At 37.9% G+C, this 15597-nt stretch overlaps 1 long non-coding RNA gene across 1 annotated transcript; it reads left to right on the top strand.

Annotated features, from left to right (window-relative positions):
* The first annotated feature begins 205 nt into the window (after positions 1-205).
* LOC115831759 lies at positions 206-4229 on the top strand. The gene is made up of 3 exons (XR_004027252.1): positions 206-243; positions 2457-2542; positions 3802-4229. It is a non-coding gene; the product is annotated as an uncharacterized LOC115831759 (long non-coding RNA).
* Positions 4230-15597: the final 11368 nt, after the last annotated feature.

The raw sequence follows: 15597 nt of genomic DNA, 5'->3' as shown, positions 1-15597 counted from the left end.
TCTGGGAACAGGATCCATGAAGAGGATTGTGAAAATGAACATGGAGACTTGAATCCTCTGTGCCTTCTACAAATGGAAGGACAGAAAAATATAGCAAATAGTCTTATGCAAAAATTGTCATACACATGCCATCCTCTTAAAACAGACAATGCCACCAAGCGTCAAGGTGACCTTAGAACCTAAGAATGTGGAAAGAAGAAGTCATACATTTGGCAGGCTACCCCAGACCCATGTGGAGCAGAGGTGGTAAATCTGTCACATGTTACAATCTCCCTTGTCATGTCCGTGGTAGATATTGTTAATGAATCACAACTTTCTCTCCCCCTCAGTCCAAATTTAGCTTTAAAATCTATTTTAACGCAATATGCCAGATACATTGCCCATCAAATGCCACCAGCATTCCAGAAGAAATCTATCTGCTATCCATGATCAAGGCTGTTGCAAAACTTCTATTAATTCAGGTCAGAGGAAGTGTAATCTCGGCTTGATTCAAGCCAGCAAGCTACCTGCCTTCTGAATCTGAGCCTTCTGCTTCTGCTCTAAGTAGTCACACTCCTTACCATGATGGCCCATCATGGCTCTTTTCTTTCTCTCACCATCACATCCTTTTAATTTGCTTTCTACTCTTCCCTGTTACCTTCTGCCTCCACAGTATCCAGATAAGATTCAGGGGGGCTGCTTTGTTGAGAAGGGGGATGGAATGGATTTGAAGATGACGTTGAGAGAGAGGTCCAGGTTTCCTCTTAGGTGGAATAAGGGAGGAACAGAGAATGGTTTCATGTTCTATGCTTCTAACACAGTTGCATATGTTCTTTATTGTACTCAAATTGCACATGTTCACCCTCATCCCACATAAGAAGCTCAGGGTCATCTTTGAGACTTAGCTATCTCTAGCTACACCCAAGTGCGCAGTGTGCCTTTAAATGTTCCATTCTGCTAACGGAGACATGCAAGAAAAGTCCCCAGATACCCCAATTACCATTCTGCTCAGCTGCTATGATATCCATTTCTCATTTTTAGGTTATCTGTGGAAATCACAAAACTAATAATAGCCATTCTAATGACATCTACAAATACTTTGGCCACAAATAATAAACTGCTAGGCACTACAAAGATAACAATTGAGCTTCACCATTTTTAGACAAAGCCTGCAAACCTGCCTTGATACCCATTATATCCATAATGCTGACTTATACATATTTTTTAGATATGCTTTATGGTGTATTCTACCTCCTCTAATTCAAAGAACATCACAAAAGTTTGATCACAGTGTCTGAAAACTGATCTCTGAAGGCTAGGTCTAATCAAATTATATTTGCCTGCACTAATGCAAATAAATTTTAGCATTGATCATTTAAAATAATGTTTAATTATGATAAAAAACTCTCTGAGTCATACTTATTTTCATAGAGGATATTGTATTTATTGAACTACTAAAATAAGCTTATTACCCCAAAACCCATCCAGACACTGGGGGACAAAGAGTGCTAGCAGCTTACAAGTGCTTGAGAGATGTTTTCTAAGATTTTTGATTTTCAGAAGATTCTTTCCTTCAAATGTGATTTTAAAAATAAAGATAATTGAGAATAGGAGAAATAGAGGTGGTTCGATCTCCAGATCAGGCATATGACTCAGGGTAAATGGGGTTGGCAACTATTTTCAGCTGTTAGGGGTTCTGAAATTCTTGCCTATTTCAAACCCGCCTCTCAAATTTCCCACTCATTCAAGACAACTCTCTTTTCCGGGAGGAGGCACTCATTAAACAGTCATTGTTTTATTATCTCTTGATGAATGGCAAGATTGGAGGGAATGGGACTTCTGTCAGGTAAACCTTGATAAGGGGGAAACATCGGACCCTTGGGCTGTGGCCTCTTTAACCAGCTTTGTAGATACTTTAGGGATATCTTGAAGTCATGTGAACCCATTTTTCCTTGAAAAATTTTATGTTACCAGAACATTTTCACAAGCCAGATTTCTAGCTTAGCCACATCCTCTGTGGAAGTTCAGCTCCTCACCTCGTCACTTCCCCACTAACATCCTCCCCCAGTCACTAAGTGCTAAGCTAGATCCTACACACAGCCTCTACCAGTGCCTAGTTTTACTTTGAAGCTACCTTCACCCATCTCCTTTTTCCTCAAGGTCTTGAACAGGCAGCTGGTCTTTTCCTATTTCATTGCTCATAATCCTTGCTGCGATGCTCACTACACTGCCATCTCTTAGTAAAGGAACATCCTCTCAGCATTCTTCAAGCAACAGTGACTGATGCCACTTGAAGGCAATGACATGAAGCCCATCAGATTCCAAAATTTTTAAAAAAGAAAAATCTGGTTTTTAGTTAGCCAGAGGGAAAGCATTAACAATATAGCTGTACCTTGAGCTATATGCAGCAGGACAGAGACTCCTAACAGACTTAACTGACTTACAAACACAAATGAAAAACATTTCAAAAATTTCAGAAACACTGGTGGAATAGAGGGAGTGCAAGACCCTGAAGAGAATATGCTGAGGTCCTGAAGTGTGCAGGTGGGGCTTAATGAGCTAGGTAAGGCTTAATGTTCATTTGACCTCACTGGCACTGGGCTACTGATGCCCAGGAATCTTGGGTTTACCACAACTACGTGACTTCCCTGGGTATAGAATCTAGTTTTCTTCTTGAAAGATATGAGACTACTCATGAACTCCTGAAATCACTTTAATTTCTACAGTGTCCACAAGAAAAGAATATTGACCAAAGGTCTTCTAGGTTTATTTTAATAAGTGAACCAATTCAATAATTAGTCTCTGAGAACCTCTGTGAGCCCGAATCCTGCTTTTGTTTGGCTTCGTAAAAGATAGGTAGATGGCCAGGTGTGGTGGCTCACGCCTGTAATCCCAGCACTTTGGGAGGCCTAGGCAGGCAGATCACGAGATCAGAAGTTCAAGACCATCCTTGCCAACATAGTGAAACCCCATCTCTACTAAAAATACAAAAATTAGCCTGGTGTGGTGGTGCGCGCCTGTAGTCCCAGCTACTTGGGAGGCTGAGGCAGGAGAATCGCTGGAACCTGGGAGGCGGAGGTTGCAGTGAGCCAAGATTGCATGCCACTGCACTCCAGCTTGGGTGACAGAGCAAGACTTCATCTCAAAAAAAAAAAAAAGAACAGAAAAAAAAGATAGGTAGATTTCTATATCTGCTTCTGGACTCAACCTGCTGTATGTTGTTTTACAAAAATATGTGAAGGAAATGTGGCCTCAGACCAATATGTAGATGGAAAAGTAAGAAGAACTCTAATAGACTTTTCAGATGATTATAGATATTCTTTTTTGATAGTATACCAAAACTCAACAAGTAGTAATGTCTTAAAAGTTAGTTGTGTGTGGAATCTGAAACCATATCAATAAGCTTTTCTTACTCTGTTATATTACAATCCATCAGCCCATTTTGTACTTTGAATGTATCTTTTAACTAAGCATTATTCCATAACATCATGGTGTCTTGGAAAATTTTGGTTCACTGAATTATGCAGGTTTTTTGAATACCGACACATTTCATTTTACAGTATCAAAAAAATCAAATTTATTATTAATACCACCAATTTCATTAGAGAACACTATAAATATGATGAAGCTAGTAAGCTCATGGTGATGGAAACAATTTTTCCAAAATTCAAATTTTCCCTTGAAAGTTTGGATTTTACTGCTGGCAACAAATACCATCAGTCATTTTCCTAGAAATGAAAGACTCATGTTGTTCATTGTCATGGCAAATCCTAAATGCTTAACTCTGAATTCCTATAGTTTGTCTCTCTTTTGTACTTTCAGATAAAACTGACATTCCATAAAAGAAATGAGTAGTTCAGCCTGAAACTCAAATAATTGCACAAGTATTTTTCTTCAAGATAATCATCATACTTAGTTACAGAGCAGAAATACAGCTCTTCCTGCTTCCTTCTCATCTTGTCACCCGGAATATTTGTCATAGTTAATTATATGTGTCTACTTGAAGGGTGTTTTTGGATGACTCCACTCTCCCTCATCTCTTCTGGAAAATAAAAGGAATCAGAAATTTCTAGAAGCCAAGAACCAAATGAACGAAGTCAAAATTATGCCCTAAGGCAAGCCTTCCCCTCCATGCTTAGAGCTAGCTCAAGGGGTGTGAATGCCTCTCCAGGTCCAGTTTCTTATGCCACAGGAAGGTCAGCATTGACTCTTACCCTGCTCAATTTGCTTCAACCCAGTGGGGCCTTGTTAAAAAAGAGCAAGTATGTCTGCAATTCCAGATCTCATCTCATGCATAGTTGGCAGTGCACAAGAAACTTTATCAGATTGAAAAATATATTTTTAAAAAGTCCATGAGGCTGAGGTCCTTTATGATTGTTGTGGATCCCTATCAGGAAGAGGAACCCTTTAAGGAGAAAAATATGGTATTTTCATTTGCATAAAAACAATAAAACTATTTCAGCAGCAATTTCCCCTATATAAAAAGTGAGAACACAGCACCTTGGTGACACAGACATCTGTTACGTAAACAGATGCCACCTTCTAAACTCACTCAAGCAACCCTCTGCTCAACCAGAGACCCCTAACCCAAAATTCAATGTGTGGATAGAGCAGTATGTGCAAAGGGTGCTTTGAATAATGATGGGTTTTATCTCCCAGCATCATTATGAATTTGCTTGACTTTTTTGTGTTGTTACTTTAGCAAAATCTCCTCCATCATTTCTCTCAGTAATGTCTTTTTTCTAACTTAACCTCCACAATCTGCAAAATCAAATGGTTCCTTCTAAGATTCATTGCTGATTAGCATTAGCCCTTCAAAGGCTAAATCATGGCTTTTGTTTGTTTCTTTCTTTCTTTTTGCAGATGCACTTTAATGACTTCACAGGACAAGGCTCTAACACTACTAGGAGAGAAATGAAAGTTAGTTCCTTTTTTTTCTTTTCTAGTAGCAAAAAGGGTCCCTGCTGATGTTTTCCAGTGAAGCAATACTTCCCCAGCCTGAGACTGATAAGCGCCTTCAGAAGCTAGGCTTACACTTCTAAATCAGCAGTTCATGAAAGGCATTACGAAAAACTATTATACTGCTATAATGGATGACAGCACAGTTGTATATGTTACACCTTGAAGTAAGCAGTAGGATTTTCCATCACTTGATAACCTTGAAACTGCTAAGGTATCAAATTGCTATCATGAATATTGTGCAGGAGCAGAAATAACTCAGGAAGCTGCCTTTGTGAATGATAATCAGAAAATTGCAACATTTTTACTGAGAAAATGGATTTGAGGCACTGGTGTATTGACAAGCTTTCTAACAGGAAACTAAGTTAGACATTACAAGTACATTTGCATTGAGCTATGCATCAATCCATCATTCAGCATTAGATCTGTAAGTTCTAATTAGTTAAAAATATTAGCAAAGAATTACGTGGTATGTTAAAATTTCCAGGATAAAGGGTAAGGAGAGCCCACATGCTATTTTGTAGCTGAAAACAATAAATATTTGTTTAATATTTCAACTTCTCAATGTACTCTGAAATCTCACTCATTCCAGCAGAGTATAGAGATGAGGATTGGGAAGTGAGGATTTGTTTGATGGGCATTTAAATCAATTGCAGCATGAAGACATGGTAGGAACAGAGATAGTCAATGTTTATTACACCTCTCTTTTTTTTCTAAAATACATATGTTTAATTTTGCCAAATCCTGGCTTTGTTCGTGAGCAGAGCACCTAGTATTGGTCCATAGCATTTTCAGATGACAAAGTCTACCGAGAACCCTCGACAGCTATGTGGAAACTCAATGTCTGGAGTGATTCATCATTATGTCAGACTGGCCAGCACTTTGTCACAGTGACTGACAATGGGAGAAACTTGGAAATAATACAAAGATTCTCTGTTCACTGATAGTGTCTGCAGTGTGATTAGGGAAGAAAGCTTTGAGACTGTGAGGAGAATCTTAATTTTCCCCCAAAATTAATTTTGATATTTTACCCTTTGTTGGACAAATTCCATCAACTTTTTCATTGTCTTACTGAAAACTGGCCATTTTCATTTAAAATAGTATCTGGAGCCTGCTTATTGAACATCACTGCACATTCAACAGCTTAGAAGGTGGGGTGAACAATTTTTCAATAGTGTAAGACCAGCTACACTGGCTTTATACTGGGCTACTCTATCCAATCGAGAAAGGTAAACGCCCTTCAGTTAATGGTTGATAGTGGTGTCGATACAACCTAAATTAACTCATGCCTAACCCTTTTCTTGGAATCTGGAATCATTTTATACTATTCAATCTAGCAAAATCCCAAAAGGGTAATGATATTAATTCCTTACTTCAGGTTAACTATTGCTAGACAAAGTAATATAATGCATGGGCATTATTTTTAGAGGTGCTGGGGAGCAAACGTAATGGCTTTCATTTATTTCTCATCCCCTCTATGGGAAATAAATGAAATAGCATCTTCTATGGATAGTAGATCAATAATTCCACCTTCTTATTAAAAAATTTAAAAAGCTAAAATGGATCCTATCCAGAAAAATGTGATTACAAGAGGAGTAAATTATTAGAGGGGATAATAATTAAAAACTAGTGTTTGTTGACATTGTGTGCCAGAAATCACATAGATACCATCGCATATATTCCTAAGAAATTTTGAGATAAGAATTACCATCACCATTGTATAGTTTAGAAAATGGAGAATCAGAGAAGAATAAGTATACAATTGGTAAATGGTAGAACTCGAATTTATGTCCAAATATGCCTGCTTCCAAAGACAATAACCATCAGAGTAAACAGAAAATTTAAAGTGAGATACATGAAGGATAAAGTTAAGGAATATTAAAAGATATGCAGTCAAATATCTATCAAAGTGATGGTCTCAAGATGCACATCACTTCCCTTCATCACTCTCTCATCTCCCTCAAAATCTCATTGCTTTAAGTTAAAGCAGAACGTCCTCACCATGACCAGTGTAGCGATGTGTGATCCAGGTCTGACCCGCCTCCCAAGCCTCATTTTCCAGCACCTTGTCCTTCTCTCTATTGCACCCTCACTGGCTTACTGGTGGTGTTTTTATCTGTCATTCCCTCTCCTGACTTTCACTGTTTCTAGTTACTAAAATTCTCTTCTCTATCCTCTTACCTGGTTAAATTCTTTCCATCCTCCACAGCTCAGTTAAAGAACACCATCAGGAGGTTGGATTCCCCTTATCATATGAACCACTTGCCTTTCTTTTACTGCCTTTGTCAGAATTGTAACTTACATTTGTTAGAATGATTATTTCATTTATACCTGAATAATTCACTTGACTAATATCTCCAGCGACTAGCTCTCCCTGCTACATAAATAGAGGCTCATTAACTCTGAGAGAATGAATGAGTAAATGGATAAGTAGTTTTTATCTGTATTCCTTCTTATAGTTTGTATTTAGAGGTTTATTTGATTTTTATTGCAACTCAAGGACAAAACAAATTAGGTATCGCTTTCTCGTTTTACTGAAGAAGAAATTAATGCTCAGAGATGTTTAACACTTTCCTAAATTTACATGGGTAGTGGCAGAGCCTGCTAAAATCTGGGCCTTCTGAATCTCAGATCAATGAGGAATATACCAAAGCCTTACTGTGTCATCAGTGGAAATTCAAATTTCTGCCATCTACTCATAACAAAACACGGAAAATGCCAAAAAGACAAATGAGCACCTAACTGACCACGGAGAAAGCGTGCGTGAATTAGGGAATGCATCTTGAAGACCGCAGCATTGCTTTCCCCTGTGGTCTGCCTGCGCCAGCTCAGGGCCATGTGTAAGCTCAGACTCTTATTAAGGTCCTGGAGGAAGAATCTAAGCCTTGAGTCAGGAGTGATGTCTCTCACGTCAAGGAGCTGATTGTAAACTCCAGGTGAGTGGCGGTAAAGCGGCCAAGGTTCAAACACATGGAACACACTACTGGCCAAGGCTTTGTTGACAGGGAGGTAATATATTCCACAAAATATTATAAAAATGGCCTCTGGCTTTGGAGCACAGCAGCCTTCCATGTGGGGTAGCTGTGAAAGGTGCCTTTGAGCCCAAATATACCAAAGACCCATTGAGAGTTTATCATTTCCTGAAAATACACAGTTCAGGCCCAATAATAACTCGTGCCATTAACTTGTGGGCTCAGCCGACCCGATTTTTGATCCGGTTTGGACCAATGTGGAGAGTATATTGGTAGCTCCAGATACAAGTCTAGAACGAGTGGTCCAAGAGCAAGCAAGTTGCAGAGCCCAGAGTTTCATTAACCGCAGCTGCCAATGTTCAGTCTGAATGATTGCACTTGAGCTTAGTTTCCCTGTTGACTTCTCTTAAAAAGAGAATGTTGCTAATAACTGTAATGCACTTGGTTGGTTTCCTCTGTCCTTTTTCCCAGGAATTGGACTTTTTTTCAGTTCTCCCAGATATTAGTAATGATCTAATTAAATTGAATCAACCCCTCCCTCACACAGAACTATCAACCAATTACCCATCTGATTTTGAGAATCACCATTACTTTGATTCTCTCAATTACCATGACCTGTGAGGAGGCCTGGGTTGGTTCTGCCTCCTGAGCTCTTCTCAATAATGTCTGGTTGTCTTGTGGTCCTAATCTCAGGGACTGGGGCTAACCCCTAGCTCTAGCCTTGTCTTTCACAAAGGCCCACTTGAGAAAACTTAGATTATCTTTCAGTGGAGCATTTGTGAATTCTGATGAATTCCACCTTAGATTTCTACATGGCAGATTTTGCCTAGGGAATATATGGATTGCCTATTGTGACTGTTCAAGCAAGCACCAGGGCTCTGTCCTTACCCAGCAAAGAGGAAAATTCTTAGGCAAGTCTAAGAGTATAAGAAAAGCATCAACCAAGGAGAAGTGTCTAGTATACTAATTGCATATGCACCCAGACTGGTCATTCTGTTTAATCTGTACTCACCTATAGACCCTGAACTTCTGTACCGAATTCCAGCTTTTATCTCCAAACTGTATTGACCTCATCGTGGTTTTCATGCTCTTGTTTGGACATCCAGATCTTACATGAAATGTCAGGTTCCTGGCTACTTTGTTACTGATTGTTTTTTGCCTGTTTGAGCTAATTTCTCAACTCTAGTGTCTACCCTGGCCTTTCTAAATGTCGCTAGAGAGTCAAAAAATTGGTAGAACTCGTGAGGACATTATTGCCATATAAACTGGTATGGTCTGAGTAATTACACAGGTGATTCCAGTATGTAGTAAAGGTTAGGAGCTACTGTTTTATGTTCTTAGTATTGAGCCGAAACTGAATTTCAGACAGAATGGCCATTGTGAGGGAGAGTGGGTTCATGAAGCAGAGGGAATAAGCAAGTGGGAAAGTGATTTTTACAAAGGGATGGTACCACTCTGGTAAGGAGGAGATGGAATAAAAGAGAAAAGTGCATGTCCTGGAAGCTGTGTCCAGGAACAACAGAAAAAATGTGCTCAGCACGTAGACAGAAGGAGTGAATCTAACCTAGATTAACTGGTACAAGCAGCACATACTGGACACAGTGAACTCACACTTAGTCACACTATCTATCTGATTAAAACACCAGTGAGTCCTAGACTTACATGCAACCCTAGAGGCCACACAATCTACCTTCCTATCTCCTCATGGCATCTCTGAGCATCAAGAACTACCACTTAGTTCTAACAACCCACTAGTTGACAAAATCCAATCTCATACTGATTATCATTTTCTTAGCAATTCTGTGAAGCAGACAGGACAGTTATTATTACTTTTATCTCCATTTTACTGATAAGGATAATGAGACCCAGAGTGGGAAAGTGACTTGGCCAAGGTCACATAGCAGCCAAATTCCAGGAAGGACTCAAATTGGAGCTTAAATCTTCTCATTCTAAATCCACAGCTCCTTTATTTCACCACTCTGCCTGAAAAGATTGAGAATTATCTCAAAATACAGACATCAGTTTACATTATGACATTTGTATTTTGTAGGTTCTTCATGGGTTGCTGTCCTTAAGTAGGTGGGGAAGGATATCAAGACCACTGTGTCTGTATCCTCAACATTTTCATCAGTGATCAACTGATTAAGGGATATGGTACTATCCTTTTGGATGCCTTTGGAAATTTACAGGGAGAGGGTTTTTTATTGTCACAATGATGAGGAGTCACTATTGGCATTTAGTGATGGGGACCAGAGAGAGTGGTAAGTCACAGTGCATATTACATTTTCACACAGTAAAACATTCTAAGTTCATTCATGATGTTGAGTGCTCAGTGTACATCATGTAGGTAAAAAAATCTGTTTACAATTATCTGACTCAATAATCTAACTCCATTTTACATATAAGCACACAGTATTTTTGCATGGCTTTAGTAGTTACTGAGTTTTCAGCAATGTGACTCCCAAATAGATCCAGGAAAATTTTATATTTTTATCAAAAAATTAGGAAGAGTTGTTCACCACCTTAGAAAATCACAATGCATGTGACTTTACCTTACTTTGCTGGCTGAGTTTACAATCTTGCCCAAGAGTGCGGATTGAAGGAAGTTTACTGTATAGCCGCCAGAAATCAACTCTCCCTCTTCTTTAACATGATAATTTGGATGTCTGAGAAACCAAGGGCATAATTATAAGATATTGAACTTCATTCTGGAAAGGCAACTAGTTTAATGACATTGTGCTTCATTAATAAAAAGTCTTGATTTTGTCTGAAATGATTGGAGGATGAACTCGCTTTTCACTGGATTATCCAGAAACTCAGGTGACAAGTTTGAATTTGAAATGGAAATGCCTTAATTGGAAAACATTTCACAAAGTCAGCTTGTTTTTCTATCCTTTCTCCAAGAAAAGATGAGAAGTTGCATCTGGATGAAACATTCTGACACAGATTCATTTCAGCTTCGTGTCACAGCTTGTGTATTATTTAGAGGTAATTTAAGATTCCTATATATGGTAACATATATTGAAACTTTCATTTCACCTACTGCACTCTCTCCCTGCACTTTCCAATTCCAGTCTTTGTTTTGGAATGAAACTATTAAACTGTGATATGAAGTTAAACACACTCGACAGGGAAAGGTGTGTGAGTCAGCAATTTGTAGCTGCCAAGAAAGGAATGAGAGGGCTTTCAAATTCATGTTATTGATGTGAATTATTTTGAAGAATGTATGGTTGGCAGTTTCAGTAAACTTTGGAAGGGATCAGCAATTTACTGATGATGAAAATAAACTAACAAAAAACACTACATTCTCTAACCAGGCAGCAAAACTGATCACTTGATAATCAAAAGTAAAGGAGATAGAGCTATAGGTGATCACTTCAGAGTGACCCATGGAGAGGCCCCTGAAGTCAGCTCATTATCTCAAATGGGCAGATATCATCTTCGCAGTGAATGACAAGTCTGCCAAATATGACATCTGGGCTACAATTTTCTTAGAATCTTCAGTTCTTTAGTGACAACTGCTTTGGAATATTTTCTAAGCATTATGTTCACAATAATTGTGGGAAGACCCAAAGCACCATTCTGGAAAATCTTATCCATGTCAATTGCATTAAAATCTTCTGGGAAGATTTAAAGAAAAAAAAAAAAAGGCGATTCCAAGGCCTAAGTCCCAGCACTCAGGATTTAGTAGCTCTGATGCAAGGCTTGAGAATATTAATATTAAAATTATTCCCTGGTAATGTCTAAGGAGCCAACAGATGTGGTATCTGCTGATTTGATCACTTGTCTATTAGACGACAGAATAAAAAGAACAATGTAGAATTTCTCTGGGTTCATTTCAGTAATTTGTAGTAAATTCTAATTATCCTCAATAATTTTACATAATTTATAAGAATATAAAACATTTAATATTGAGGATGTTAAAAATAAAAGTAGTTTACTTACTGTGGAGAAGGACACAAAGAAAGAGATAGAAAGAGTGTTTATAGCGCACACTTTCTGGCCCAGGGTGGGATAATGTATGAACTTCTGGGAACACTTCCTCAAGGCCTAGATGTACCTTAACAGTGGCACAATGTTAATAGCTACTCCTGGACTGTGGCTTAGCTCTTAGTGGGCACAATATTTCAGTCATAGGGAAAGCTAATGAAGGAAGACTTGGTTTCAGAGCATCAAAGGAGATGGATGCAACAGCACTGCCTAGATAGTTTCAGACTCAGACGGAATATGGAGCCACCAATCCTTCAGCCTACCAGACCAGGAAGAACCATTTTTTCAGTAGTTCCTGACAGAGCCATCTTAGACAAACACTGCCATTTTACGTTCCCCTTGATTAAAAACCACCTAAATCCAGACCAGAAAACATCAGCCTAATGGCTAATGTCAGCATGACCATAAACCACAAGTGACACCTCTGACCAGAAACATTCCAACCCTGAGATAAACCCATTCTGACCAGAATCATGCCAATGCTGAGATAACCTCTCCTCCAACCAGAAACATGCCAACCCCAAGATAACCTCCCCTCCGACCAGAGACATTCCAACCCTGTAATAAAACTCTCCTCCACACAGAAACATTCCGAGCCTGTAATAAGCTCTCCCTTCCTATACCCTTAAATACCCTTATTCTGTAAGACAGAAGGCTCCTAACCAAAAATCAGCCATAAGCCCCTCTCAGGTTTATTCTCCCAAATAAACTGGTCTTTGACTGTTGAGCCACTTTTCATGTTTTTCTTCTTTCTTTAACCCTTACAGTTCTTTCTCCCTTCTTAAAAAGCAGAGGCTTATAATTTGGTGAGTTTGGGTTAAAATACTATATTATTCACCCAAGAGAGGCAAGGTTAATAATTACATATAAGGTTAATAATTAATATATAATTAATATATGTTATATATAATATATATGTTATATATAATATGTTATATTATATATGTTATATATAATATGTATATGTTATATATAAAATATATAATTATATATAACATATATAATTATATATTACAAATATATAATATATTAAAATATATAATACATAAATCTCCACAATAAGACCATTTCTCATAACCTCCACTGCAGTGACCTTGGCCAGAGAAACCATCAAGTTTCACTTGCATTACAGCAATTCCTAACTGGCGTTCCTACTTCTATCTTTGACCACTAAAGACTTGCCATATCATATCATAGCAGAAAGATATTTTCAAAATAGAAACTATGTCATGTCATTCTTCTGGGCAAAAAGCCAGTCCTTACAATGACTTACAGGATTCTACATGGTTTGTTTCTAGTAACTTCTCCAATCTCATCTCCTAACTTTTCACTCCACTGAAGGCATACTGGCCTCCCAGCTGTTTGCTGAGCATCTCAACTATTCTTCCACCTCAAGTCCAAGGTCCTGGTGTTTCTCCTGCTTGGAACATTTCTCCATAGCCAGTTTCTTCAGCTCCTTTAAGTCTTTGCTCAGAGGATACTTTCCTAGTGAGGCCTACCCTGATTACCCAAGTTAAAATTCCAACTCAACTCCTTCTCTGCACTCTATTCTGGAACTCCTTATCCATTTTCCTATTGCTCGTTGAAGGTTTCCATTGGTTGGCTCTCTGTCATCTCACACTTATCATCACAAGTGGAATTCTTTATCATTCCCCAAACTTACCACTTTATTTAACAGCATCCCTTCTCTAATGAAATCCTGAAACTAAAATTTATTAGGCATGCTCCATGTCAGAAGCTTTATGCATTATGTCACTCAATCATTTATCCAGTCCTGTAAATACAATGTACTTATTCCAATTTAAAGCAAGACCATGAAGAGTATATAGTGAATGGTAGAGCTAGTTTTCAAAGCCAGGTCACAGTGATAGGACATACTAATGACTTCCAACTATACCTGGGGTCAGCAAATATGGATCATAAGCCAAATACAGCTCACCATCTGTTTTTGTAGGTAGACTTTTGTTGCAACACAGTTACACCCATTTGTTTGTGCATTATTATGGCTGTTTTTGTGCTATAACCACAGAGTTCAGTAGTTGCCAAGAGAGACTTTATGACCTGAAAAGCCTGAAATACTTATGATGTGGCAAACTTCTGATCTCTACCATGCTGCCTTTCATACAAAGCAGAGGTTATTTGATCTAGAAATGTCTCGATAAATAAAGATACAAGGAATGTTTCATACGTAGGATGTCTATTAAGAAAAAAACTTGTTTTAAGAATAATATTCAGAATTTTAAAGTTGTAGATCTCCAAATCTAGCTTTTTTTAGTTCAGTTTACTACATTTAATATCTTTCTGTAGATACAACAACTATTAATAATCACTGTTGAGGATGCCTTTGATTATTTTTGGTATAGATATAGTTGGACTCAATTAAAACATTTTTAATCCACAATTATGAGTTTAATATTTTCAGTTTCCCTTTTACTTACTTTACCTCTCTGACTGAGATATACTCATGTAAGTTTTATATAGCAAATAAATGAAACAAGTAGTAACACTTAGATCCCTAAAATGTCCCAATATTGTTTACATATTGAGGAAGACTTTAACCTAAAATTCTAAGTCTAAATCTGTTATTCAAATACGTATTTTATATTAAATTTGTAAGTTTCACTTGTTATTGGGGAGAACAAATTCTCTTAAACATAAGCATATAGAATTCCAAATGTACTCTTACTATTTAGCTAAAAGAAATACAATAGGTTTGATTCTTTGAATATATCTTACTTAAATCTAAATGTTTTTGAGTTCAGTAAGAAAACAGTTGTGTCATGCCAATCAGTTTTGGAAATAACTTCTCAACTAATTGAGATTGCAAAATGATAAGGTGTTTGGCTCACAAAATTAACATATTAGCATATGTTAATTGCAAATAATATATAATCAGAACATGTAATTAATATAATCCTATTATAGACTTTGTAGGGACATTCTAAACATTATTATTATTGTTGTTATTTGAGACAGAGTTTTGCTCTGTCACCCATGCTGGAGTGCAGTTGCACGATCTTGGCTCACTGCAACCTCTGCCTCCTGGATTCAAACAATTCTCCTGTCTCAGCCTCCTGAGTTGCTGGGATTACAGGCATCTGCCACCACACCCAGCTAATTTTCGTATTTTTTAGTAGAGACGGGGTTTCACAATGTTTGCCAGGCTGGTCTTGAACTCCTGACCTCAAGTGATCCACCCGTCTCGGCATCCCAAAGTGCTGGGATTACAGGCGTGAGCCACTGCGCCTGGCCCTAAGCATTATTTATAGTCTATAATGGCAAATGTAACCCTTAAAGCAAGTTAGGCTTTTAGTATGTATACCTGTCTACTTATTGTCTGCAGCTCTGCCTAGTAAGTTCACTTGAATGGATTTTTGCATTTCTTTGCTTCCTTTGGCCCTGAAATGCTTTGAATTTAATGCTAAAGCCTTTTGAATAAGTTAATTTGAGGTCTTTTTTCATAGTCTATTTCTTAGTATCACATAATTCTTGAGGACATTAAAATGGAGATAGATTTCTAGTTCTCTCTGATGGCTTTGTATGACTATTAGGCAAACCTCTAGTTTCTGGTTCCATGCTGGATGGTCCTAGACTGATAGATTCTGAGAGGTGGAGGAAAGAGAAAAGCAAGTGAGGCTGCCACACTGGTCTTAAAACCTGATTCATGTTGCAAAAAAGTCAAGCCTTCATCTCTCTC

The sequence above is a fragment of the Nomascus leucogenys genome, chromosome 20 (assembly GCF_006542625.1).
Source record: "Nomascus leucogenys isolate Asia chromosome 20, Asia_NLE_v1, whole genome shotgun sequence".
Lineage (NCBI taxonomy): Eukaryota > Metazoa > Chordata > Mammalia > Primates > Hylobatidae > Nomascus > Nomascus leucogenys.
This window is presented reverse-complemented; position numbering and strand designations above follow the sequence as displayed.